Source organism: Callospermophilus lateralis, chromosome 6, assembly GCF_048772815.1.
Source record: "Callospermophilus lateralis isolate mCalLat2 chromosome 6, mCalLat2.hap1, whole genome shotgun sequence".
NCBI lineage: Eukaryota > Metazoa > Chordata > Mammalia > Rodentia > Sciuridae > Callospermophilus > Callospermophilus lateralis.
Genome location: NC_135310.1, coordinates 112516708 through 112543607, shown reverse-complemented (window position 1 = coordinate 112543607; position 26900 = coordinate 112516708). Strand labels below are relative to the sequence as shown.

General features: G+C 45.9%; 1 protein-coding gene across 5 annotated transcripts in view; it reads right to left on the bottom strand.

Annotated features, from left to right (window-relative positions):
- The window catches only part of Trerf1 (transcriptional regulating factor 1), a 66549-nt gene extending 41046 nt beyond the window's left edge, over positions 1–25503 (bottom strand). For all 5 annotated transcript variants that reach the window (XM_076860154.1, XM_076860155.1, XM_076860156.1 and 2 more), the window contains exon 1: positions 25395–25503. The gene's annotated coding sequence lies outside the window, so the exon portion shown is untranslated. The remainder of the gene's footprint in view (positions 1–25394) is intronic.
- Positions 25504–26900: the final 1397 nt, after the last annotated feature.

The following is a 26900-nucleotide window of genomic DNA, read 5'->3' as shown; positions in this document are numbered from 1 at the left end:
CTATGTCCCCGATCTGACTCCCGCTGGCTGCCACACAAGAGGACACTTAGAAAATCAAGAAAGCAAGCACAGGACTAATAATGCAATGTCTCCAACAGGGACAGTTTCTAATTTTGGGGGTGGTGGTGGGGATGGCTACTGGGGATTGAACCCAGGGGTGCTCTACTATCAAGCCACTTCCCTAGTTCTTTCTATTTTTTGAGACAGGGTATCAATAAGTTGCCAAGGTTGACCTTGAACTTGTGATACTCCTGACTCAGCCTCCAGAGTAGCTGAAATTATAGGCATGCATCACCACAACCAGCTTCTAGTTCTTTTTTTTTAAATTAGGAAGTTCTAATTGAAATAATTCAAATATGATTTTTTATGCCTTTATTTTATTTACTTGTATTTATATGGTGGAACCTGGTACCTCACACATGCAAGGCAAATGCTCTACCAACTGAGCTTCAGCCCCAGCCCTCAAATATGATTTTTTTTGGTGATGGAGCACTTTGTGAATTTTGGTATACAACCCAGAAGCAGATCAAAGAGTCAAGTGACCCTGCTCTGACAAAATTTGTATTTCTATGTGAATGAAGGTTTTCAGCATTTACACCTACATAAATGAAAAATGGAAATATAACAATGCTGATTTTTGTCCATGCTAGAAATAAACAATGGTCTTACATGGATAAATAAATAAATTGCAGAAACGTGCCAGCGCTAACCCTGTGTGATAATCCTTGGGCATGCATGCTCTATGATAATTCAAACTGTACACAATCTGGTCAGATACAGATATGTATGTTGTATATCAATAAATAAGTCTATTTTAAAAAGCCATCCACTATCACCATCTCATTAAGAGAAATATTTTCAATATAATTTTATTTTTATGTTTATTAATTAGTTATCCAAATTAGTAATACATTTGTGTTGTTCTGATCAATTATGTACTGTTAGTAATTGTAACGATAACTCAAGCCAGAAGAAAAATTTTAATGCATAGAGCTTTATGATTTTAGGAAATTAAAAAAAGTTTCAACTTTATATAAGTCATCCCAGAGAAATATGATGGGGACACAAATGAAAGAGTTTCAAGCATAAAAATATATTACATATATAAAATTAGGATAAAATTCCACGGGGAAACTGAAATGGAAATAAAATTTTAAGGAGAAAAAGAACACAGACTATTAAAGAAGAGCGTGTTCGTGCGGTTTTTGAAGTGGAGGATAGTGGGTACTGAGTTGCTGCGGTGTTTAGATTCCACTGGATAAAATTAAAACAGTGACGTCATAGTTTTACTTAAAAATATCAATGTTTACAACATTCTAGAGATTGTATCTTCTGCAAACACATGATAAAAAAAAATGTAAATGTAAACTTAAAAATGGGTGAGAGAGGAGCCCGGCGTGGTGGTGCGCGCCTGTCATCCCAGTGATTCAGGAGGCTGAGGCAGCAAGGATTTCAAGTTCAAGGCCAGCCTCTGCAACTTACTGAGGCCCTAAGCAACTCAGTGTTGCTGTCTCAAAAATAAAAATCTGGTAACTACTGCAGTTGTCCCCTTCCACTTGGGAGTGAGCTGGGTTGGTTTCTGTCCCTTTCTGAACTGTAAGAGAAAGAAATGGAAAATTTGTGCTCAAGGGGTTTAGCTTGATGGGATGAAGAGGGGATGGAAGGAAGCAGAGGAAAGAGTCAAGGATGGCCACAGACAGCTGGGGCAGGACCTGAGCTCAAAGTGACACTGGGAGCAATGAATAGCCACAGAGCACCAGGGCGCTGGGTATGAGAATGCCAGAAACAGGGAGACCAATTCTCCAGCTGCCAAAAAGGTATAGGTCAGAAATGCAAAACTACAGCTCCAGCAGAGAACTCCTGAATCAGAATCTGCATTTTATCAAGGGACCCCCTGCCCCTAAGTGATTCGTGGACACCTAAAATCTGAGAAGAACTGGATTAGTAGGCTCTTGCTGTATACAGGTGAGAGAGAGTTAGAACCTGTACTCAGGTAACAGTGAGCAAGGAGAGAGGGAAATGAGGGAAACTTCCCCTATGCTGGTGTTAGGAAGTTACTTTCTTTGCTCAAAATGCTCTGCCATTCCGGGGCTTGTGACAATCTGAGAAGACACCTCCTCTCTTCCTCACATGGACTCTCTCTCTTAGTGGCCTCATTGATGGCCCATCCCCTGTGGACTCCCAGTGATTACCCCACCTCTACTGATCTGAGCTCCTAGTCAGCTACCTAATCCACCTCACCACTGCCATGTTCAAGGGAATTCAACATCAACTTCCCCAAACTGGATGCTGTATCAAGGATCTCTTTCCTTGAATTATGTTCCCTCCTGGTACAGGACCTTTGCACATGCTGTCCTCTCCCTTTCTTTATTTAAAGAACTTTTCCCTTTCCCACCTCCTCTCCATCTATCCAGTACTCACTTTTGAATCTTAGTTCAAACTATATTTTTTCAGAAAGTCCACCGTGACCCCAAGTCTACACCAGGTCCCTTTCTCATACATTCTCATAATACGCTTTTCCTCAGACCATTCTTCTCAGTTTTTAATTGTACTTCCACCAGTGTAATTATCTGATTAGTGGATTTTTCTCTATTGGAACCAGGTCTGTTTTTTAAACCTTTTATTCTATTTCCAAAACCTGTCATAATGTCCAGCATACCATAGGCCCTCTAATAAGATTTGCTGAAGAAATGGCAATATTTGGGGCTGGGATTGTGGCTCAGCGGTAGAGCGCTCGCCTAGCACGGGTGGGACCCGGGTTTGATCCTCAGCACCACATAAAAATAAAGGCATTGTGTGTCCAACTACACCTAAAAAAATAAATATTAAAAAAAAGAAATGGCAATATTTGTTGAATCAACCAATGATGTGAAAATCACACATATAAAAAAACAACAACAACAAAAAACAGATAACAACGATCAAGTCCCCCACATAAGCTGAGGTAGGCAGAAAAATGAAATTCTGTATAGGTCAAGCAGATGGTAAGCCCTCTTGGAGAACAGTTAGATTTCACCACAGTCCTGATGGACAAAGAGGACCTAAAGAGGTGGAGAGGACCAGGAAGGGGATTCCAGACGAGGGAAAGGCATGATCAAGGCCCTGGAGCCCGGCACAGGTGTCCAGGCTGGGATACAACGTCCATGTCAGGAACTCCTCCACCATCAGGTGGAATCTGTAAGGTGGGACACCTGTGGCAGACCTTATGTGGCACCCAACAGTAATATCCTGTGGGCCTTGGGCTTGGTGATTCTGGAATGCCTCTCCTGGTGTATGTCTCTCTATTCCTTGAAAGCCCTGCCTTAAGTCACCGGTCCCAGGAAGAATGACTTGTTGAGACTCACGAGACTCCTAACCCCCACCGTGGCCCTGTGGATGGAATGGAAACTGCATCATTTAACTTTTGTTGGTATGTTTGTTTTTTGAAGTCCTCTTAAACTGCTAGGGAGAGGGATTCCTTTGCATTCTGAGCTAGAGGAACCTATTCTTTATTCATTGGTATTTTTAGAATGAAAATGTACTTTCTTTATAAACACAGACCTAGATGGAACCCTAGGTGGTGGTTCCTGAGTTAGCAGCATCAGTCTTATCAGCCGTTAGTGGTTTGGACATGAGGTGTCCCCTGAAAATTTGTGAGAGACAATGCAGAAATGGTCAGAGGTAAACTTATTAGATGAGAGCTGTGACCTAATCAATGGATTAATCCATTTGATGGATTAATAATTTAAATGGACTACTGGTAATTTTAGGCAGGTGGGCCATGGCTGGAAAAAGTAGGTCACTGGTGGAATATATTGTGCCTTGGCGGAATATATTGTGTCCCTTGATCCTTGCATTCTCTCTCTGCTTCCTGGGTGCCAGGAACTGAGCAGCTGTCCTCCGCCATGTCCTTCTGCCATGATATTCTGCCTCGTCTTGGGCCCTGAGCAATGGAGTCAGTGAACCAAGGTTCGCTCTGAAATCGTGAGCCCCAAATAAACTTCTCCTCCTCTAAGTTGTTCTTGACAGGGTATTTTGGTCGAAGTGATGAAACGTTGACTAACACAGTTGGCCACTTATTGCACATGCTAATTAATTCAACCCCTCAGACCCAATCATCAGAAAATCAGAAACTCTCTAATCGGAAATGTTAGAACCCAAAGTCTGAGTTCCTGGTAATCTGCTGCAAGCTCAAGTTGAGGCCACTACTTCAGAGATCACCTAGTCTCCCCACCACACAGGAAGAAACTAAGAGCCAGAGATGGACCTTCTGGGCCTAGAATAGGACCTGGCTCATAGTAGGTAATCAAGACTCAATTGCTTGGGCTGGAGATGTGGCTCAGCATTAAAGGATTTGCCTAAGCACGCAAGAGGCCCTGGTATTCGATCCCTAGCACTATAAAAAACAAAACAAAACAAAAAAACCCCAATTGCTCAATGAGAAAGAAGGGAAAATGAGTTTCCCCAAAACACCAAATAAATGTGCCATTCATTTCATATTAAATTTGTATATTTTTAAATAAGTGGTCCAAAATTCAGATGAGTGAAAATTATCCCACATAAATGCCTGAAAATAATGTGGAAAATCATAGCAGAAATTTTAAAAAGGGTATATGTGAAAAGTCTCCCTCCTGCCTCATTCCCCAGCCACCTGGGACCCCTCTTGGGGACAATCAATCTGGTTCTTGCATATCCTCCTGGAGAGACATATTATGTTCACACAACAACAGTTGGACACAGTCCCTTATGTGCAAATGGTAGCATGCTAGGCCCATAGTTCAGCATCTTGCCAAAAGACTACTTTGAAACATATCATTTAAATCCTAGAAACCCTTCTTCTTGGTGGATTAGCTGATCTGCAGAATTACCATAATACCAACTCAGGGTTTAAGTCTTCATTATTTTTCTAATAAGGCAACTGCTTTGCTCATTATGTACGTTTCCTATTGGGTAATTGGTTTTCATTCATGAACTAATGAACGGAACTACTACACTACTACTTTCACATTTATTCGTGAATTCCTTCCTTAGAGGAAGACTCCAGGACTCTGGAGTAGGCTCCACAAATGCCACTCAGAACCCAAGGTCCTCCCCTGAACCACCCCCACAGCTTGACTGCCATACTGACCACACAACAGTGAAACCGCCTTCTCTGGGCTTGCCTCCCCAGGGCTGACGGTCACCCAGAGGCAGGAACAGCAGCCAACCTGTTTCATGTCCCTTAAGACTGGGATCCAAAAGATGCTCACTAAACACCAAACTCAAACACTGAGCTAGGCAAAGGAGACCAGGAACAGGTCTCTTCACCCCCAGGTTCCAAGCCTTTGATACCAACAAGCGACACAAATTACTATTTTCTGCAGAGGGCCTTTTGCCCTGAAGCCCCAGATCTATGGAGTGCTACAGGTAATCACAAGGCTGTACTGAGACCTCCTAGAGTAGGGGTTGGCACACTGCACAAACAGGGCCAGGTAGCAAATGTTTTCAGCTTTGGGGACTATGTGGTCTCTGTCCCATCTCTGCTGCTGTAACATGTAGCTACAGACGATGTACCTGTGGGTGGGTGCGGCTTTGTTTAATACAACATTATTATTATTACTGTTGTTGTTGTTGCTGGGGTTGGCCTTGAACCTGTGATCTTCCTGCCAGCCTCCTGAGTAGCTGGAATTACAGGCGTGCACCACTGAGTCTGGCTGTAAAAAGCCTTCTCAGCTCACAGGCTCTACGAGAACAGGTGCGGGCTGGTCCTGGCCATAGCTATGGTTTCCTGGTCCTTGTTCTAGAGCATCAAAGTCCTTTCCCAGCTTGGGGCACCAGGAGACAGGGGCCCAGTCTGCAAGGAGGACATCTGTCCTAAGGACATCCTTTGAACCAGACAGACAGACATTAGGAGAGGAAGTTGACTTTGGCCGAGGTCTCTGTGTTTGCTTACAATTCCGAAGGGGTAACACCCTGCTCCTGCCAGACCACCACCGCTTGTTTGAGGAAGAAAAACCAAAATGACTTTCCTCTTTCCGACCAGGCCGTCATTTAGAGACTGTATATACAATTCTGCAAATTGCCTTGGCTTGTGTTTTAGTCCAGCCTTCCTCTCAGGTCTCTCAAGAAAGCTTAACTGATTCCCCTGGGATTCTTTTCCTCTAGTTCTCCCCCAAAAAGGAGGCAGGAGCCAAGGGCGGTTCTCCAAGACATGGGCTCGTGGTTCATGGTTCCCTTTTAAGCAATGTTGTTATTCTAAATGCTTTCTGATTAGTCTTCTAAATAAAGCCGATGGCTATTTTATAATCCAGTAACCCGATTACCATGGATGTGCTCTGCCAGTGATGGCGGTTAGCGTCTGCACCTCCCTGGTGCTGTGGCTGGCTCTGGCTCGCTCTTCCTTTCTGGACCTGCTGCTCCTGCCTGGGCTGCAGGCTGACTCTGCTGTGGGAGGATTTTTCCAGGCTCCTTTTGAGTTCCATTTATTTCTCCCACCTCAGTGGCATCCCATGTTCCCTCCCAAGTTCTAGGAGCCTGACTCATAGTTTGGGAACCTGCAAATTGGGCAGTTTGGACTTTGCTTCCTGAAGGCACCAGGAAACCGGAGATTGGAGCTATTTCACTTGGGTGTAAGGCTCCTGGTCCTCACTGTCAGCACTATCTTCTCTCAATAGTTCTTTGCCTTCTCCTCCCTGTGACTGTTATATGCCTCCTCTTCTCTGTCTCCCTAGCTGGCATGGAGTAGTATGGCTGCTGAGGACCTGAGAGGGAAATGGAGCCACAGCAATGCAGAGCAGCTTCCTGGAGCAGGTGACCATGGTCTGGCTGAGCCTGACTGACATATTTCTGGGTCTATTTTCAAACCACCTTCCTTGGTTGGGACTAGGTAGTGAGTGTGGTGTGGTTAGAAGACAGGACAGGGCTTTGTTTCTGTCGACTGTGTGACCCTGGGGAAGTCATTTGCCCTTTATGGACTTTGCTCATGTTATTATATATACAAATAATTGAAGTAAAGTTTTCTAAGGGAGTGTGAATAAAATCCATATGATCTTGGCCTCATCCTTCACTGACTTGCAGAAACTAAAATCCAAGGTTCTGTATTTGGTTTGTAGGGGGTAGATGCACAGAGCGAAGAAAATACCACTTGGTTTCCATTTCTACTTTCAGGATACACAGAGGTTAGGGAGGGGAGGCAAGGTTAAACTGATATAATTGATGTGACCAAGCACTTCTTCCTGTCCCTGTTTTTTTTTTTTTTTTTTTTTTTTTTTGTGTGTGTGTGTGCCAGGGATTGAACCAGGGATGTTTAACCACTGAGCCACATCCCTAGCCCTTTTAATTTTGAGACAGGGTTTCTCTACATTGCTTAGGCCTCACTAAGTTACTGAGACTGGCCTCAAACTTGCAATCCTCCTGCCTCAGCCTCCTAAGCCACTGGGATTACAGTTCTGGCTCAAGTACTTCTTGTATGACAAAAGGCTCTGAGACTAGTGTGCGACATGCTCTAATAGCTTCTGTCCTTCACGTCAGTACTGACAAAGTCAGTTATGGCCTATGATTCCAGGGATAAATACAAATTGCAGAGACATCATAACTGAATAACATACAACTGAACCTGTGGCACCTTAGGGCAATGGGCTCTGAGACAGGGAGTGCCAGGGACAAGGACCACTGTAGCCTGCCTAGAGCCTCCTCCCAACCCCAAGTTGGCCTCCCTTCTCTAATTTCCTGGCAGTGGTGAGACTGACAGCTAATTCAGACAAGAATTCTGAAGAGAGAGGACAGGGCAGGCAGGGGAGACCCTGGAACAATCGATCCACATGTGAGCCCCAGAGTGATCTGAATGCCGGCTACTTTACAGCTACATGCTTCTCCTAAGGAGGCGCTGCTAGAAGAATCTCAGAATTCACTGGCAACCACGCTGAAGACCTACTTCATGCCATGGAGATGAGCAGATCAGGACCTTTGGCCTCTTGAGGCCTGTAGTGGAATGGACTGGGGTCCATGTGAATGGGAGACCAGCATCTGTGCCCTGCCCTTTATATTCTTTCCCACAAACTGACACCTGGCCTTTCTGTGCCAGGGGCTCCTATGGAAGGTTAAAAACCCACCACCTTGGGCTACAGTTGTGGATCAGTAGCAGAGCACTTGCCTAACGTGTGAAGTATTGGGTTCGATCCTCAGCACCACATAAAAATAAATAAAATAAAGGTATTATGTCCATCTATAACTAAAAATTTTTTTTAAAAAAATCCAAAATCCAAAAACCCCCACCACTTTCTGTCTCTGGGCTTGCAGACTGCAAAGGGGGTGCTTCCAAAGGTCCCAAAGAATTGCACAAGGAGAAGGCAGAGAGAAACAACTGGTAACCCCTCAGCCTTGCAGGGTGGGAGCCACAGTAGAGGGCTCAGGCCTCTCTGGAGGGTGAGATCACTTCAGCCAGGGCCCAGGAGGTACGGTGAGCAGGCCCCTGCTGCTGGGGCCTGAGAGAGGGTCTCTGCAGGAAAGAAGGGTCTGAGTTGAGGCCCCCGCAAAGGATCTTCTACTCTTACTCCCGAGGACTTGGGGCCCAGGATCTTCTGAATCAACACTGGGACAATAGCCAAAAAAAAAAAAAAAAAAAGGCTCCTTATCCCCAAAGTTGTCCTGGGCAGGGCAGAGCAGGGCAGGGCTGGGCAGGGCAGGGCAAATGGGAGGAGACTTCCCTCAGGCTGTTCCTCCAAAGCCCGGGGAGTGTGGGGGATTAAGATGGTGGGGAAAGGGCGCTGGCAGAGAGATTGGCCTCCCTTAGCCCCACCAAAGCCTCAGAGTGAATTATTAATCTAAGAGAATACAAGACAAGCATCCAAAGGCTCCATTCCTATTACTCAAGCCCCACACCCAACATCCTGGGAGCCAAGCCTCCCGGGAAGTGGCCAGCACAGACTGCTTCCCCAGCAGGGGACAGTGGGGAGGGGTGTGGCTGGCGCCTTTGCTCAGTCCCAGCCAAGCACCAGGAACAGCACCAGTCACACAAACTCTCCAGGGCCCAGGATTCCAGGTAGGCTGCTAGGGTTAGGACCTCAGTTCCCCAGAGGACTTTGACTTTGTCATATGGTCTTCAAAGACATTAGACTGTATTTAAAAAAAAAAAAAAAAAAATGCCTGGTCACTCCAAGCCCCAGAGAAGGGGTGGGTATCTTGGGGGAAGCCACTCCCTGTCTTTCTGGAAAGCAGCTCCCAGCTCCCAGGGTAACAGCCAGGATACTCCTGTGTGGACAGTAACTGTTCGCTCTGAGGTGTTTGTTGGGCTCCCCCCCAGCTTTCAGACAGGAAGCCCCTAGCGAAAGGCTCAGGGTCCCCCAGGCTATGACGTCAGTGCCCCACTCGGGCATTCTGTAAACGGTGGCAGACACCCAGAACCACATCCTGGGCAATGCCACAGCCCCCAACCTCTTCGCTTGGGAGATAAGGGGCCTAAGACAAGCCACTGCGGTGGCCTCTTTTGGCTCAGAGTTCTAAGGTCTTCTGGGGAATTCTGGGAGTCGGCAAACAAACAAGAGGGACCTCTGGCTTCTGGACTGGAGGCCTTCCCAGAGGCACTTCCTGAGTCGCTCCCTGCTCCAGGGCCCTGTGGATCCAGTTCTGGCCTCCTAGAGGCCCTGGTGGTCTGTGAGCCTCGATCCTGTGCCCACAGGCAGGAACTCTGTGCAGACGGAGGCCGGTCTTGCTCGCCTCTGGCCCAACCTGCATCTCCTGCCTGGCAGTGTCCTTCTCAGCAGGCACAATGGGGCTCAGTGAGGCCAAGCAGAGGCCCCACACTGGCCGCCCGAAATCTGACCCCGCAGCTGGCTGCCTCTTGCAAGGCTCCTCTGTCTTCACTGTGCCATGGGAGGCTGACCTTCTCAGTGAGATCCAGGAGGATCACTCAAGGGTCCAGGAGGAGACTTGCCCTGTGGCACCTTGTGCAAGCTCTCAGGACTCCGGCAGAGCCCTGAGGGAAGGGAGAGAGCAGGGTGTGGAGAGACACAGGGAACAAAGGGGGACCATGTCCTGGAAGGGACAAGCCTCTGGGACTGCTGAGGACCCTGAGTCAGAAGGGCCTTGCTCCAAATCACAGCACGCCAAGGTCAAGGAGGGCCATCTGTTGTCATTTATGAATGCTTCTAAGAATTCTAGACTATAGAATAAAGTTGGAAGTGAGAATCCCCTCCTTCCCCGTCACCTGAGATTCCCAGGTCTGGGATGGTGGGAGGGATCAGAGTTTGACATCCAGTACAAAAAGCCTCAGGGGTCTTAGACAATGTCTTGCCCTTTCTGGCTTTGCTACTTCCTCTGGTTATCCTTCTCACCCTCATAAGAAGCCCCCAAACCTGTCTGGACTTGCTCAAGACAGATATCCTTGGTCACTGGCCCCCATTATCTCAAGGTCTCCAAACAACTTCCCTTTGCTGCTACAAGACTTGAGGGCTAAATCAATGGACACCCCCCACCCCACCCCCACCCCGCCAGGAGAACCTTTAGCCGAAAAAAGAAAAGACAGAAGGGAACAGCCTGGGGACAGCAGGGAGAGCTGAGGTCCACACCATCCCTGCAGCTTGCACAGGCCCAGGCACCCAGCTTTCTGGGTTGGAAACATGACTCCACCAGGCGCAGTCACCTCCGTGTTCTATTTTTCAACCAACACTAGATTTTAAGATCCACAGGAGCAAAAATGTGTCAGAATACTTCTGCTTTTGTATCTCTCCCTCCCTTCTCCCCCCGTGCCACAGCAGGGTCTGACCCAAAGCCAATTCTGGGAACCTTTATGGAATACAGCAACCAGGTTTGTGGCCAAAGATTAGGAGGTGAAGGAGCCCTTGGGGAAGTGATATAGTCCAGGGTGAGGCCTAGGAGACCTGCTCAAGGGCACCGTGACACTGCCAGGCATCTCCAGTGCTGCATGGAGGCGGATCCTGGGGGTCTGGGCTACAGAGTGGGGGCAGGAGAGACACCAGTGGTGTGTCCATGAGCTGGACCAAGATGCCCAGGAAAAAACCAGCTAATGTGTACTGGGCACAAACCCCAAGCCAGGCATGGTGTCAGGGCCTGCACAAGCCCCACCCAGCAACCCCATGAGGTGGTAAGTACACCCCGTCACCCTCCCAGTGACACCCAGTGTATCTGAGAATTTCTTCCGTATCTACACTCAGGAGTGGAACACTGTGTGATGGCTTTTTTTGAGACAGAGTTTTGCTGTATTGCCCAGACTGGTCTTCAACTCTTGGACCCAAGTGATCCTCTTGTCTCAGCCTCTTGAGAAGATGGGACTACAGGCAACTGCCACCTTGCCTGGATAGTGTGATGGCTTTTGAAGTATTGATCTGGCTAGGCTGACTTACCACCCTCAGGATTTCCCTTCTAAAAAGTTGGTTAAAGCAGAAACTCCTAACAAATGATACATGCAAATGACCCAAGACAAGCGTATCCACCGCAGCATTGTTTGAACAGCCAAAGACTGAAAACAACTTGAATGCCCCTCAACACAGAATGAATTAAAGGGAATTATGGCATAACTAAGATGGGATACCACACAGCTGTTAAAAAGAACAGGAAACTCTATGAAGTGATAAAGATAGATCTACCAGGTTTAAAAAGCAAGATGCAGAACAGTGTGTCTAATATGCTATCTTTTGTGTAAAATGATTAAATAAAATAGAACCTATTAAAATAAGGCAAAAAACAGAACATGGAATTTATGAATACTGAGCCTCTGGTCACATTTTCATTGATGGATCAATACATAACCTTGTTTTACATGTGTTTCTGTTTAAAGGTGTCTTATTTAATGTATGTGGTTGATTCATTGACATTGAACCTGGAGCCAACAGTACTATAACTAATGCCTGGACAGGGCATCTCTCACATACATATTTTCTGTCAGGCACTCACAGTCTTTTTCTTAGAACAATGGACAACTCCCCACTCTACACTTGGGGACCATGTGACACAGTGCAATCAACAACAAAAAGCATATGATGTGGCCCTTCACAGTCTGTGAAAAGCATAATAGGGTTCAGCACAAGAGATGCCATAGAAGGCAGAGAGTCCTTGTCCCGCCTAAACTGGGACCATGCCCAGGCACCTGAGCACATTCACCACCATTCAAAACTCTAGGAAAGAGCCTTGAGTACTGGTTTTTGCAGTTACATAGGTTTTAGAGCGTAGGAAAAAAATTGCAAGATGGAATCCACAAAAAAGGAAGATTGACAGTATATTCATAGTTGCTCATGAATGTGTGAAAGAAATCTGGAAGGAACCAAAAACTGGTAACAGTGGTCTATGGGGGTGGTGGTGGGGAAAACTGGTTTGATTAGGAAAAAGAGGAATAAAGAGATTTTTAAATTGTATTGCTTTTTATGTTTTTCTAACTTTTTGAACCATATGAATATTCTACTTCTTCAGAAAATAGTGAAAAACACCCTTGTATGTATACTTAAAAGCAATACTTCCATGCTTTACAAATTTAACCTAAAACACAAATATCTTACAAAACTTTGAGGCCTTTCTTTACTCACAGATTTTGCTGAACAGAATTCTGCATCTGTATTTAATGCATCAAGCACATAGAATGTATAATTTCCCATTTTTCAGTTTGGTTTCTTTAAAAAGGAGTCAGAGATTGAGGAAGCTAGTGTACTACAGAATCCTCTGACATACCTACTGTTCTCTCTCTCTAATGCCAGTCTTTAATAGTTATCTTGCTCACACCTAATTTGGCAGCAATTCTTAGTTGTTGTTGTCGTTGTTTTGGGGGGATGGGTACTAGGAATTGAACCCAGGGGTACTTAATCACTGAACCACATCCTTAGCCCTTTTTAATATTTTATTTATAAACAGGGTCTCGCTAAGTTGCTTAGGGCCCCACTAAGTTGCTGAGGCTGGCTTTGAATTTGCAATCCTCCTGCCTCAGCCTCCTGAGTTACTGGGATTACAAGCATGCGCCACTGAGCCTGGTTAGTGATTCTTTTTTTGGTGGCTTGCTTTAATAACTTCTTTCCAAAACCTTCAGCAATAAAATCTGAGTTGCCTGATGTACATTCTCAGTTAAATGAGGTTGAACAGGATGACATTTACTTTCATAGAAACAGCACTTCGTTTTTTTTTGCATTCATAGTTCGTCAGTTTATATCATATTTAATTAATTTACATAATAATAATAATAATAATAATAATAATAATAATAATAAGTACACTGGTATAAGTAGGTTTAGGAACCAACACAGTCAGTGCTCACCCAGCCCCTGCAGAGCAGGTGTTGTGTGGCGGGGGAGATGGGTGCTCTGTTCGTGGGGTACTAGTGAGCTGTGCAGAAGATGAGTTGCTGCTTGGTTATGCTGAGACTGATTAAAGACAGTTTCACCTATGTGTCAATGTGCCTTGCCAACTTTAACACGCTACAAAAAAATACCAGATGTCACTGAACTATACTTCCTGGCATTGTTCATGCACGTCAATCGCCAGGGATGTGTCTCCAGGTCAGACACAGGATCCTGGGGTGCAGGGGAGAGTTGGGTGGCCCTTGGCAAGCATTTTCTGAAATGAACAGACCTCTTTTCTTCGAAGGCCTATGGGGTGGGATTTCTGACAAAGCTAACATTTAGACTTTGCATTTTTGGAAAAAGCAGGTCAATAAGATCTCCTTAGGCATCTGGGATGTCAATGTCCCCAGCTGCTCCTGACGGATGAATCGGCCCACCATTCAGGGACGATGGAGAATGCTCTAGGCTCACAAAATGGGTAAAAGGCCAAAGTGATCTGAATCCAAAAGGCCCATGTCTCAGCAGATAACCCCAACCCCTGCTTCACAGAGACAATGGGGGCTTACAGGCCTCGGCACTTTCTACTTCATGTACTCTAAACGTTCACCCCTCCATCCTTCCTCAAACGCTCTTCTCCCATCTGCAATGACTGGAGGCAATTTTCCCAGGAGCCTGCATCAGATACTGGCCCCCAAGAGCCCACCCCTACTCAGTTCCTGTCAATGTCTCCTCCTGGCATTTCCTGGGCCATCTTCTCCTCTCATTCCTGTGCTCATGGTTCTCACCTAATCTGTGACACAGCTGGCCTCACCTTCCTAGTTGGCTTACCTCCTCCAGTCTCATCCCTTCTAGTTCACTTTCCAACCAATGGCCCTGCCCATGTCACCGTCTGCTGAAAACCTCCAGTGCTCCAGCGCTCCCTCCGCCAACAGGCCAAGGGTCCAAACAGCTAGCACAGGAGGCCCCTCGAGATTTGGCTTCATCTGTCTTTCCAAAGAATTCCCCTTCCCACCCACCCAGAGACGCCCTGAGCACCTGTCCTATGGAGCTAAATCACATTTCCAGAATGCTCTGCCTGCCATCTCTTTCTCCTGTTCTCCATCTTCTCAGTCTACAAGTCTGATCCTGGACATTCATTTCTTGAGTGCCTACTATGCATCAAGCACAGTGGATGTAACAGAGGTGGGAACAGACAGGGGGTCAGCTCTGGTGGGGCCTGCAGATACATACCCCGGGGTGTGTATCTCACATGTGGGCGAATGCAATTTTAAAATGTGCTGAGTGGCTATAATAAAGGGCCTTGATCTCAGAAAAGAGGTCAGGGAAGGATCCTCTGAGGAAATCACTGTGATGCTTGATCAGAAAGATGAGAAAGAAACAGGAGAAGCAGGGGGTGGAAAGGTGTATTCCCAATAGAGTAAAAGCAACGTGGGCCAAGTCCTGCGGAAGGCAGGCACATGGTAGGAAGAAGGCCAGAGTGGCCAGATTGGAGGAACTAGGAAGGGGCAAGAAATGGACCATGCAAGGTGTTTGATGGACAGGAGCCTTATCTTTATCCTAAGAGCACTGGGGAGCCACAGAAGTATCTTGAATTATGAGTATGTGAGCAAACCTGGGTGACTGGTCTGATTTCTATTTGCAAAGTTCAGTCTTACCAAGACTCAGCAACATTTTCTGGAAAGGGCCAGACAGTATATATTCCAGGCTTTGCAGTTAAGAGGCTCTTACATAAGTACTTATGTCATAAGAGAAAGAACAAACTTCTACAAATTCTTGGAGGAACCTCAAAATGTGGTAATAATAATTGAGTACTTTTTTTTTTTTTTTTGGTACTAGATTTACTAACGGGAAAATAGAATTGTTTGGAGGGATTACATTTTATTTCATTAGGGTCAAGGTCAGTGCTTCCATATCATCAAATGCTCATCTGTGAAAATGATGTACACCTCATAGGCAAAACCAGGCAGAAGCTGGATCAGGCCCATGGACTGTAGGTTGTCATGCCCAGGTACAGAAATTATGCTGGAGGAGGGTGAGTGAGGGGAGGGACACTTGGTTTTGCTATGGTTTCACTAGGTAGCTCAGATGAGGGACATGATGGAGGGATATTTTGGAAGGAGCCTGACAGGACTTTGTGATAGAGTCGGGTGCAGAGGTGGAGTGGCAAGGTGACATCTGGGTGTCTTGGAAAGGGAGACTGGAGTACTGGGAACACTCAGTTTCATTGGAGACTTACAACAGGAGCTGTCCCAAGGATGCTACCCTGAGGGCTCCAAGTTCCAGAAAGGTCTATGGGGCCCCTTGACAACAGGTGCTAAAGAAGGCAGGAAAAATGCCCAGATTCTGCAGAATGGGCCTGTCCCATCTATGCAGACCACCTACCACATCATTCCCAACTGTTTTGTCTGCTTTGTCCTTTAGATTGGCCTCTCATTGAAGGAGTGTCTCATTCAGCTGTTTTTAGGAGTTGGCATGACCCCTTGCACACACAGAGTGCCCAAGTCGCAGGGAGAAAGGAAGGGACCAGGAATGGAGAGAGCTTTTGCTTCCATAGCAAACAGGAGATTGCTTCAGCTAGAAATGGAGGCTGCCCCTTTCTGCTCCGAGGGGTCAATCCACTCCCATGGCTCATCCGCCACAAGAACCGCTTCTGATAAGGGTCAACGAACCCTTCCCCAATCACCCTAAATCATCCAAGTAGAGACACACACACACACACACACACACACACACACACACTCTCCCTGACAACCCTGGGAGGATGATCTGTGGTGATGATGTATTGACAACACACCCATCAACTGTCAGTTCAACATGTCAAAATATTATGTTTCATCACCCAGAACATCATTTTATTTTTAATTAAAAAAAGTTAAGTGGCAATCCCACTCACAGGGAAGGGGATGGGGGAAAGCCACAAGTTAAAGAAAATTAACTTTTCTCCTTTCTTCCTTTCTGTTTTTGGACAGAAAAGCAAAAAGCTCATGGCTCCGCCTCATTAACAGCCCTGGGAGGTGAAGCCTAATGCCCAGATGCAGAAGTGCAGAGTACTCAGCTCTGGAGACCCCAGGGTTTGTTTGACATCAGTGGAGCTAAGGGAAGATCAGCCTCCCTAGGACACAGCCACATATCCTCCGACTCCAGTAGGGGACATAGAGGCATTTGTGAGAGGTGTGCATGTCCTCGTGGCCAACAGAAACATTCTAGAAAGCACTATATAAAGCACATGGACACATACTATTTTACAACAAACCTGCGAGGTCAGAAGTGTTTTCTCTGTTTCAAAGATGAGGAAATTAACACTTGAGGGATGACCTTTGTATGGTCACACCATTGGTGACAAAGGGCTAGGCCCTCAGCCCCCCAATGCTGAAGGATGAGGCTTCCTCTAATATTCGGCAGCTTCCCTTATTTGCCTGCTGCATTTCTCTTAGCATGATGCTACTTCCCCCTTGCTTGATCCTTCCAGCTTTTATCTTTGAGTTTTGAAGGGGCAACCAGAGCTGATCTATACCATAGTACAGACATGCCGCAGGAATCTAGCCGTCAGCTCCTAGCAACCTTCAACCCTCCAGCACTTAGGCACTGAGATACGAACTTGAAGTGGGAAGTGATATACCAAAAAAAAAAAAAAAAAGAAAAGAAAAGAAAAGAAAAAAAATTCTAGGCCTACGGGGCCAAGCTCCAGTTATGTGGATAATTTTTTACTTATCTGGAACATTCTAAGAAGAAAACAATGGCTCACATGGCAAACCTCAAGAACACTGCTTCTGGAGCTGGAAGCCAGGGTTCAAATCCCAATCTTGCACAAGAAAAGCGAGTAACCCCAGCAGACCCATCCCACCTTGGTTTTGACATCTGTAAAAGAACAACACTATTGTTCCAGATTCTTGTGAAGATTAAACCAGAAGGTACGGGACAAGCATGGCACCCACCGGGAAGTGCAGCCTGGGTGGGGTTTTGGTTGTTTGACTTTGTCATGAGTATAGTTTAGATTAGGTCCAATGACTCAGTCGTGATGGTTTTGGTTTGGTTATTTGTTTCCTGGGCAACCTTCACCCTCCCTCTGTTTCAATTAACAGAATGGTGCTGGGGCAGAAAGTGCCAGAAGTGGACATAAGAAGGAAAAGAGAGAGAAACTCAGGAGACTGGCTTAGCCCAGCACCCTCTGGAAGGACACGTGCATCAGGGTACTTTCATTCTGATCCAGAATAAAGCTTCAGAGGCATCATGAAAAGGCTCAATTGCATTCACTAAACAGAGCAGTAACCAGAAGAAAGCACAAACCCATGTGACTTGCACATTTTTGCAAGAAGCTCCCTGGGGCCTACGGGTCTACATGGGTCAGTGCAATTCAGGGGGGACACAGAGCGAATCTGAGTGTGGCCACGGGTCAGGCTGAGTGCTCCAACTTAGAGCTACTGGTAATGAGATGGGGCTCTGCTCTCTGGGGACAGCTGTCAAGCAGCTCACGCCCCCAGGAGAGGAAAAGAGAAGTCATTTAGTGGCCATGGAAAGCACAACAATACCCATGGTTATCATTAATGAAAATTAAAGTCCTTTGAGCCTTAGTTTTGACATGTTTAAAACTAAGAAGTCACTCTGGTGTCATTGTAGACCCTCCATGATACCAGAGAAGGTAATATTCTACCTGTTTTCCTGTTTCAAGAGTCCCAGATCTCAGATGCCAGGAAACTGGCAATGTAGTCACCATTTCCTTACAATTGGTTGCAGAATGTCCTCCAATGACAGCCTCTTTGAGAACTTGCAAGACACAGCCTGGCAGGGCCATCCCAGGGAAGCAGGTCTGAAGTGGCCTCTGTGGCTTTCCTTGGCAGAAGCTCCTGACTCCCTCAGAGCTCCCGCCAGTCTGCCAGACTTTAGAAAAGAAAAAATGGGGCCAGCCCTTTCCTAATGATTTGGGGGTATCCTCACACCCATTATTTCCCTATGAGGTAGTTCCAGTAAGAAGTTGTATTCTCATTTGAGGCTGAGCTATGGGAGTCCCAGGGAGAAAGAGATATTCAGAGGTCCCATGTGCTGACAGAGGCCAACCCAGGGAGATGAGATCTGAGGGCACCTACCAGGTCCCAGGCCTCAGGGCTTCCAAGGGCCACAAACCACTGCTTCTAGGGTGAGCCCTAAGCCTTCACATGCATGAATAAGTACTTTCTAAGAACACAGACAAGAAGATATTATTGGGATGCAAAGTGCAAACTCCTATTTGTTTCTATTTTATTGATAAAAATGTCCCAGCTTTCTCTCCATAGTACTCATGTTGCCCCCTCTTCCCCCTCCATTCTTGGGCTTTGGGAACCAAACCAAATCTCCCCCTCTCCTCTTGATTACATGCTCTCAGATTATCTCCCTGCCACAGGAAATTTATACATTCTCAGACGTGTTCTTTTAAGCCCACTTCCCCTGCCCTCCTCCCCACCCCCCACCTAGTTGCTGTGTATTCAGGAAATGCAAACCCCATATTAAGATAACCTGGGGGGCTGGGGCTGGGACTCAGCAGTAGAGCCCTCGCCTAGTGCTTGTGAGACCCTGGGTTCAATCCTCAGCACCACATTTAAAAAAATGAAGTAAACACTATTGGGTCCAACTACAACTTAAAAAAAAAAAAAAAAAAAAAAAAAAGATAACCCGGACCAAACATAAAAGGAGACCAGCTGTGTGACCTAGTTGGGCAAATGACTTCCCCTCCTGGCACCTCGGACTTCTGCAGAATGAGGAGGTGAAGGGACCCAGTGAGCTCCAATGTTCCCCTGCCTCTGACTGGCTAAGGCTCATTGAGGTGAACCTCCCCAGACCCTGTCCCAGGACATGCAACAATCCTGCACCAGAATATTGAGACAGTAGCACTTCCCACCCCAGATACCTTAGTGATCTCTCAAGATCCAGCCTATGGGGGGAATGACACTGGGAAACAGGACCTCTGGACTTCAGTCTGTTCGGCCATCTTTTGGAAGAGGGAAGGAGAGAGTGGGGGAGGGTATCAGAGCAGACTTAGGCTCTAATTATAATGCTGCAACTAAAAATATAGAATAATGCACATGAATAGTATAATAAAGGTGATTAAAATATTATTAGAAGGGAAACTGCTCATCAGTGAGAAGGAGCCGATGGCCAATCTCCAAAGCAGCACTAAATGATTCAGTTTAGAACATATTTCCATCATCTTTGATGTGACTCTGAAAGCACTGGAGCCCTGTGCCCGGGACACCTGCTGTCACAATAACTCCGGCACCCCCAACTCCTCAGAGAGCCCAGATGTGATGTGTCCTGATTCCCTGATTGGTTTCAACATCTGCATGTAAGGCCACCCCTCACTGTACCATCAGCAAAGAGAACGTGCCCCAGGGAGTTGCCCAGTGCAGAATATTTAACCTACCAGTTGAGTCCCCCTCTCCCCCGGCAAGGCCAGTGGATGTTGTAAGTAATCAATCCTGGCTAACAGCTCTGAGTAACTAGATGAGGAGGGGCAGGAAGCATGAATCATCATAGAGGCTGTTAATAGAGGCTGAGGTTTGCTGCTGGGGGTTGGGCATTTAACCCCAAGCACACAGGCCTGGCCACTTGGTCTGAGGGGACATCATCTTAGAGCCCAGAGAGAAAGCAAGAAGCCTGTCCCTACTCCAACCACCTCCACGCTCAGGCTCCCTAGCAACCTTTGCCCTTCCAAACATCTGAGCAAACAAATGGAGAAAGAAGACAGCTGGTTGGCTCCAAATAATTTTTGGTACTCACAGATTGAACTTTCAGAGGAAGGTGCCAATCCCTGTTTTACAAAGATGTGTTGGTGGCCCCGATGTACTGAAGCTTGGATAGAGACAGATGCCCTACACAAACCCATTCAAGAGTGGCGTGTCCTTCAGCCAGGAGCCTAGTGACACAGTCAAATATTAACTGCAGTACTTTTAGGGCTTTCCTTCTACTATGGGAGATAGTTCTTTCACCTCTGCCTGTCCCATGGAACCAGCAAAATTCCTCCTCCGGCAAGCCTTCCTGACCACACAAGGCACAGCTTTCCCTCCTTGGAAATCTACTCTGAATGCCTGACAGTCTTACAAAGATGTTTTATCCTTTATGTCCTTTTTTGTTACAGTTTGTTTTATATTAAAAGACTAATTTTTTTTTTTTTTTTTGGTGGGGGGAGGTACTGGGGATTGAACTCAGGGGCACTCGACCACTGAGCCACATCCTCAGCCCTATTTTGTATTTTATTTAGAGACAAGGTCTCACTGAGTTGCTTAGCGCCTTGCTGTTGCTGAGGCTGGCTTTGAACTCAGGATCCTCCTGCCTCAGCCTCTCAATCTACTGGGACTGCAGGCGTGTGCCACTGTGCTCAGTTAATAGACTAATTTTTAAAGGACTTACAGGTTCATAGCAACTTTATACATTTTAAATACTATTTGCCCACTCTACTGAGCCTAGAGTCACTATGAATAGAAGGTGCTGAGATAAGAATTGCTGCCTGATAGATATCAAATCAGGAAGTGATCTGATACAAATCTGGGAGCAATATAAAGCCACTTACTAGAAGGTGAAGTAAAAAGTCTCATGTCAACTATAAGATTGGAAAGAAATGAACCGGGTTTGGTGAAGCATACTCGTGATCCCAGCAACTCTAGAGGTCAGCCTCAGCAACTTAGCCAGATCCTCAGCAACTTAATGAGATCCTGTTTTAAAAAAAAAAAGACTGAGGACTGAGGATGTAGCTCAGTGGCAAAATGCCCCTGGGTTCAGTCCCAGTATCAAAAAATAAATAAAAATGAAAAGAATGGAAGTAAATGGACGTTGAAGACCCTTCTCTCCCTCCCGTCACTGCTGTACCCTGACCTGGGGGTTCCCACAAAGGAAACGTTAACAGTGAGTGGCATCTCCTGGCTCCAGCCCCATTATAGTCATCCTGGAGTACAGGAGTCTCAGCCTCATCTCCGGAACCCATAACTTAGATCCTCTGCAAACAGTGGTTAGACTTATGTTCTGTCTTCCTTCAGATTATTTAATTTTATTTGTTTTTGAGACAGGCTCTTGCTCCGTGGCCCAGGTTGATCTCAAACGCCTGGGCTTGAGTGATCCTCCTGCATCAGCCTCCTGAGTTGGCTGGGACTACCCTTCTATACCCCTGTGCCTGCCTCCTCAGATGATTTTTTTATAATACTCCAGTCCTTGAACTGTAACAATGAAGCTGGGAGTCCCACAGGTACACCCAATGCCCCTCTCCACTTGCATTCCACTTTGTAATACAGCTCTGGCCATTTAAAAGCATCACTGAACAAGAGCCCTGGCCTTGGAGCTCTCTGTTTTCAGTCCTAATAACAGATGGTAGAGGGCTGCGTCTAAGCTCCTTGTTACAGTCATCTCATTTAGTCCACTGTCCTCAGGTGACAGAGGAGAGACTGAAGCTTAGGGGGGTGAAGCTAGCAAGAGCTGGAGCCAGGGTCAATCTCAGCTCCTTCTCCCTGTCCCCCAAAGCCCAAATGTCCAACTAGAGTGCTTGGTAGGCTCCCCTCCAGGAAAGGCACACGGGTGGGAGACAGAAAAACCAAAGGCAGGGAGGACAGGGCGGGACAGGGACAAGGCGGAGAGAAAGTGGGAGGAGGGGAGAGCAGCACTGGAGGGGAGGCATTGAGAGTCTGGAGGAGGAGGACTGGGACCTTGCTCTGGGTCCAGGAACCCTTCACAGAGTGGAACACAGCAGGAACATAGCTGGTGATGCTGGAGAAACAAACCACAAAATATGCAGACGCCATTTCCTCTCTCAAGGAAGATAAACAATAGAGCCATAAACAAATTTTACAAAGCTGTCCAGCTATTTAAAGCATCCTGGCAGAGACTCATATTCTTTACGAGCCCTGCAAATGGTCAACAGCTACCTGAGGGAGGGGAGAGGTGGGAGGAGAGGGAAACACTTCTTCCCAGTTCTTGTCCTGTTAGGTTGGTGGTTGTGCTGGTTACATCCTCTCTGAGCTTTGGTTCACTTTTTTTTTTTTTTAAATATCTTTAGTTGTAGATGGACACAATGCCTTTATTTTATTCATTTATTTTTATGTGGTGCTAAGGATCGAACCCAGGGCCTCACACATGTTAGGCAAGCGCTCTTCCTCTTAGCGACAACCCGTTTGGTTCACTCTTCTGGGTGAACCAATAGGGCCACTGTGGACAAGAAATAAGATAAATGTCATCCAGCAATATGGTAGATGACTCCATCCTCTTAATTGAAACAACCAATCCATTAGATAAAAAAATAAATAAATGTAAAGGTTGTATGCACATGTGGACAGTTGGTATAAATGGAAAGATTATTCAAAGACAATAACCAAAGAGGAAAAAAACAAAAAAAACAATCTAGTAATAGCAAGAGCAGGACCCCTGGAAGGTAAGCTAGTATCAAAACTGGCCTTTACCCTGAAGGCTTTTGGCTCTATGGATTTCCATTGAATCCTGAAGATTCTAAGTTTCCCAATGATAGCTGCACAGCTATCAAAGCCTAGAGAGACCCATAAAGCTGAGACTCCAAGTGGCTCCATTCTCAATGAGAAAAAAAAAAAAAAAAAAAATCCACAGCACAGAGAGAACTGCAAGTGAACCTGATGTTGGGCTGGGAAAATAATCTCCTGAAAATTTAGAACCATAAACTGGACTTCACACAGCTTTGCAGTCTGAATTATGTTACTTGTGTGGCCAGAAAATCCTGAAGCAGATAATTAATTTAAAACAATTTTTTATTGGTGCCCCCTAGCCCCCCCCCCACAATAAAAAACAAAAAACAAAAACCAAAAAAACCCAGCAATACTTAAAGCAAATCTTCTCTGGAAAAACCAACTTCAAACCACACTTCAAACAGTTCTCAAAGATAAAGTTCCAAGGAGAATGAGCAATGACAAAAAACAAGAAATGTGAACCCAACCAGCAGAAACAACAGGTCGCAGAAGCAGACCTCAAGGACCCTGGAACTGCCAGACACGAGACTGCAACATTTCCAACTAGCTAATTTAGCATTTCAAAGAAGTAAATGTCTAAATGTCTCCAAATATGTACAAGTAATGAGAGACCAGAAAAATCACTAAGCTGGTTTGAAAAATAAAATCAGAACTTCTAGAAATGACAAAGAGAGTGAAAGAAAATAACTCAATGGATGGATGAAACCGCATTTGAGACCCAGAATAATTGAACTAACGAGAAGACAGATTTTTAAGAGATTATTCAATTATTCAGAGTTCAACACAGAGAGACAAAGAGATGAAAAGTACAGCACCAAGGTTACAAGACACGGAGACGAGTGGGAAGGGACAATGTGAGTCTACCCGAGGTTCCAGAAGACACAGACAGCGGGAAGAGGCAATACTCAGAAATGAAGGGAAATGAACTTCAGAAATGAACTTTCCTGAATTGTTGAAAGATGGGGATCTTTAGCTCTAGGAATCCCAATGAAACTCATGCAGAATAAAGACAAATGTACATGCAGACACATCAGAATTCTGAAGAACACCAAAGAAAATAATATGCTTTAATGTAGCCAGAGAGAAGTGTCAGACCACAGCATTTGGATTGACAGCCAACTTCTCAGTAGCAACACTCAATGCCAGAGGCTTTGAAACAATGGCTCCAATGGTGTAGACAGATATAAGGAAAGCCACCTTGCAAAACTAAGAACAAAATAAAAACACTTCCCCACCCACAAAAAACAAAAACCAAAGTGAAAAAATCCCTAGAGTGTGCCACCAAGAGTCCCCCACCAAAGGATAACATGGAAGGATTTATTTTAGGCCAAAGGAAAATGACTCCAGATTCACAGAAGAATGGTGAGATGGTGGCTCAATGGGATTGATCCCAGTGACCTGGGAGGCTGAGGCAAGAGAGTCATAAGTTCAAGGCCAGCTTCAGCAACTGAGCAAGACTCTCTGTAACTTATTGAGACTCTATCTCAAAATTTAAAAATAAAAAAGAACTGGGGCTGAGCTCAGTGGTAAAGCACCTCTGGGTTCAATCAGCACCAAAAGAGAAAGAAAAAGGTTGAAAAGATAAAGAAGGAATATACAAAAGTAATTCAACTGATTTCAACTCTCTCCAAGAATCCAATCTATTTCATTTTAGGAAAGAGAGAGACCCTGTCTTTCTTGCTCATTGCTATATCTCCAGGGTCCAGCACATTCTTGGTTTCAAAGGAAGCTCTCAATAGTCCCTAAAGAGGGAATGGTGAATGAGTGATTCTAGGGTTGAGGACAGGGCTTGAGTGGGCAAGTGGCAGGGCAGACCGTGGAGCTAACGAAGCCCCTTCCAACATGGAGGGGAGGAGAGGAAAAAGTGACTGGCACCAGTCTCTAGAAGAATTTATTTAAAAAAAAAAAATGTGGTGACACATGCCTGTAATCCTAGCATCTCAGGAAGCTGAGGCAGGAGAATCTCAAGTTCAAGGCCAGTCTCAGCAACTTAGTGAGGCCTTAAGAAATTTGGCAAGACCCTGTCTCTAAATAAAATACAAAAAAAGGGCTGGGGATGTGGCTCAGTGGTTAAGCATCCCTGGGTTCAACTCCTAGTACCTCCCCCCAAAAAAACCCCAAAACCCAAGAAGCAGAGTCACAGGCATGCCAACCATCTCCAAATCCAAAGACAGAGGCATGTGGAAAAGTCTTTGAAAGGCCAGTCTGTGGTTCCATTTGGCAAAGCAGAGATCAGCAGACAGAAGTTCCAGAGAGGCAACATCTGCCCCAACGTTAGGAAGAATTTTCCAACAAGTAACAGCCCGACATTGGTTTGCAGTGGGCCTGGCTCATGGTCTAATGTCCCTTTTGTCTATGTGGGACAGGAGTCTGTCTGGCATGTACTAGGAGTCTCAAACTGTGGACTGAACAGTCTCTAATTCTGTCCTACTCTACAGATTCTTTCATCCAACATTCCCTAAAAGATCCATCCAAGTCCCAGATTCCGAAGATGGAATAAGGAACAAGAGCTCCACCCAGACACTCAGCTCCAAGGCCTTCCCGCGCCCCCTTGGCCACTCTATCACTAAGAAGAGCACATACCCAAGGCTATGCAGTAACTCCACCCTCGTTCTGGGACACCCCACTATGACAAGGGATCACAAAAGCATGGTAGAATATGTTAAAATGAAACTTCCTCCACCTCCTAGGAGGAAGGCAAGCTCACCTTGACTTTGGCAGCAGAGGGCTGAGTTGGGGGCCTGGCTCTGGGGGCTTCTCCTGCGGCCGGCCAGTCATGCTGCTTTCATGCTGCTGGGCTGGGAAGAGGAGACCTGGGTCTGAGGGAAAGGAGAAGGAAAGATCATTTCCTCATCGTTGGCTCTTAGCTTGTCTCTATGGTCCTATGGAGGATGCCACCCGGAAGCCCAGGGAGGTCCCAAGGCTGCCCTTACCCTCAGACAAGGGGAGCGGGCAGAAGTGTGTTGGACAAACCTCTCCCAAGACCTTCAACAGGCCTGGCAGGGCACTGAGGAATAGGCCACCAAGATGAATTAGATAGATGCAGTCCTTGCTCACCAGAAGTAGGGACAGTGCATAAGTTTCACTACTATATAATCTGGTAAGTGCTGTGATTTCCCAAAATTCATCCATTACTATCCTCTTTGTTTTATTGGATCACTGCAGCAGCTTAGAAGCACCGTAGCATGGGGCTTCTCAAAACTATTCACAATGAAGGTCTATTTTGTTTTAATTTCTCACCCATTATAGACAAATATGCTTCTGAAATATGATAAAAATGAACTGATAGAAAAAATAAAAAAGATATTCATATATAGTACTAGCCCACTTTTTTCTTTTTTTTTCTTTTATTGGATGCTGAGGATTGAACCAGAAATGCTTTTCCACTGAACTACATCCCCACCCCATTTTTTATCTTGTTTTGACCAACTTGCTGAGTGTCTCACCAAGTGGCTGAGGCTGGCCTCAAACTTGTTATCCTCTGTCTCAGCCTCCCGAGTCATTGGGATTACAGGTGCACTCCACCATGCCTGGCCAGCCCACTTTTTAAAAAGTATTATTTGATACAACAGACTATTGAGACAAGTCAGAGTGAAGTGGCTAAATGTCTGCTCGCCATTTCTGTCCTTCTCTTGTGGATTGTGGCTTAGAAAACAGCATGAGGACCGCTACGGACACACGCTCAACCTTCCTAGGATGTGTGGCTGGCATCTTGGTTCATGGAGGGAGGCCAGAAGTAAAAATGATTTCAAAGTCCCTCTCTGGACTTCAGAAAAGTAGTTCAGGGGGTGTCCCTATGGGAAGAAGAACCATACAAGGACTTTGGGGGAGTGGCGGGGTTGTCTGGAGATGGGTTCAGCTAACAAAGAGTGAGACTCTGTCCCGGCAGCCCTGTCCACCCTGGCCTTGGACTTCCCAACCCTAGGCCACCTCCCTGCATATGAGAACAAAGAGTCACCTATTAAAATGGACTTGGGACATTTGAGAAAAGAAATCATTTTCAAAATGTCAAGAGGGCTGCTGGTGTTCATTCTGGCTAATGCTCTACAAATGATTTTTTTTTTTTAATTGAGAAATCCTTTGTCTGTGACAGCCAGTGCCGAGGAAAAAGCCTTTATATGCCCCCTGCCTGAATGCTTGAGGTACTCCAAGTCATTGTCACCCATCTGGACCTTCACGAGAAGGTGCTCACGGCTCTAAACTCTCAGCCTTT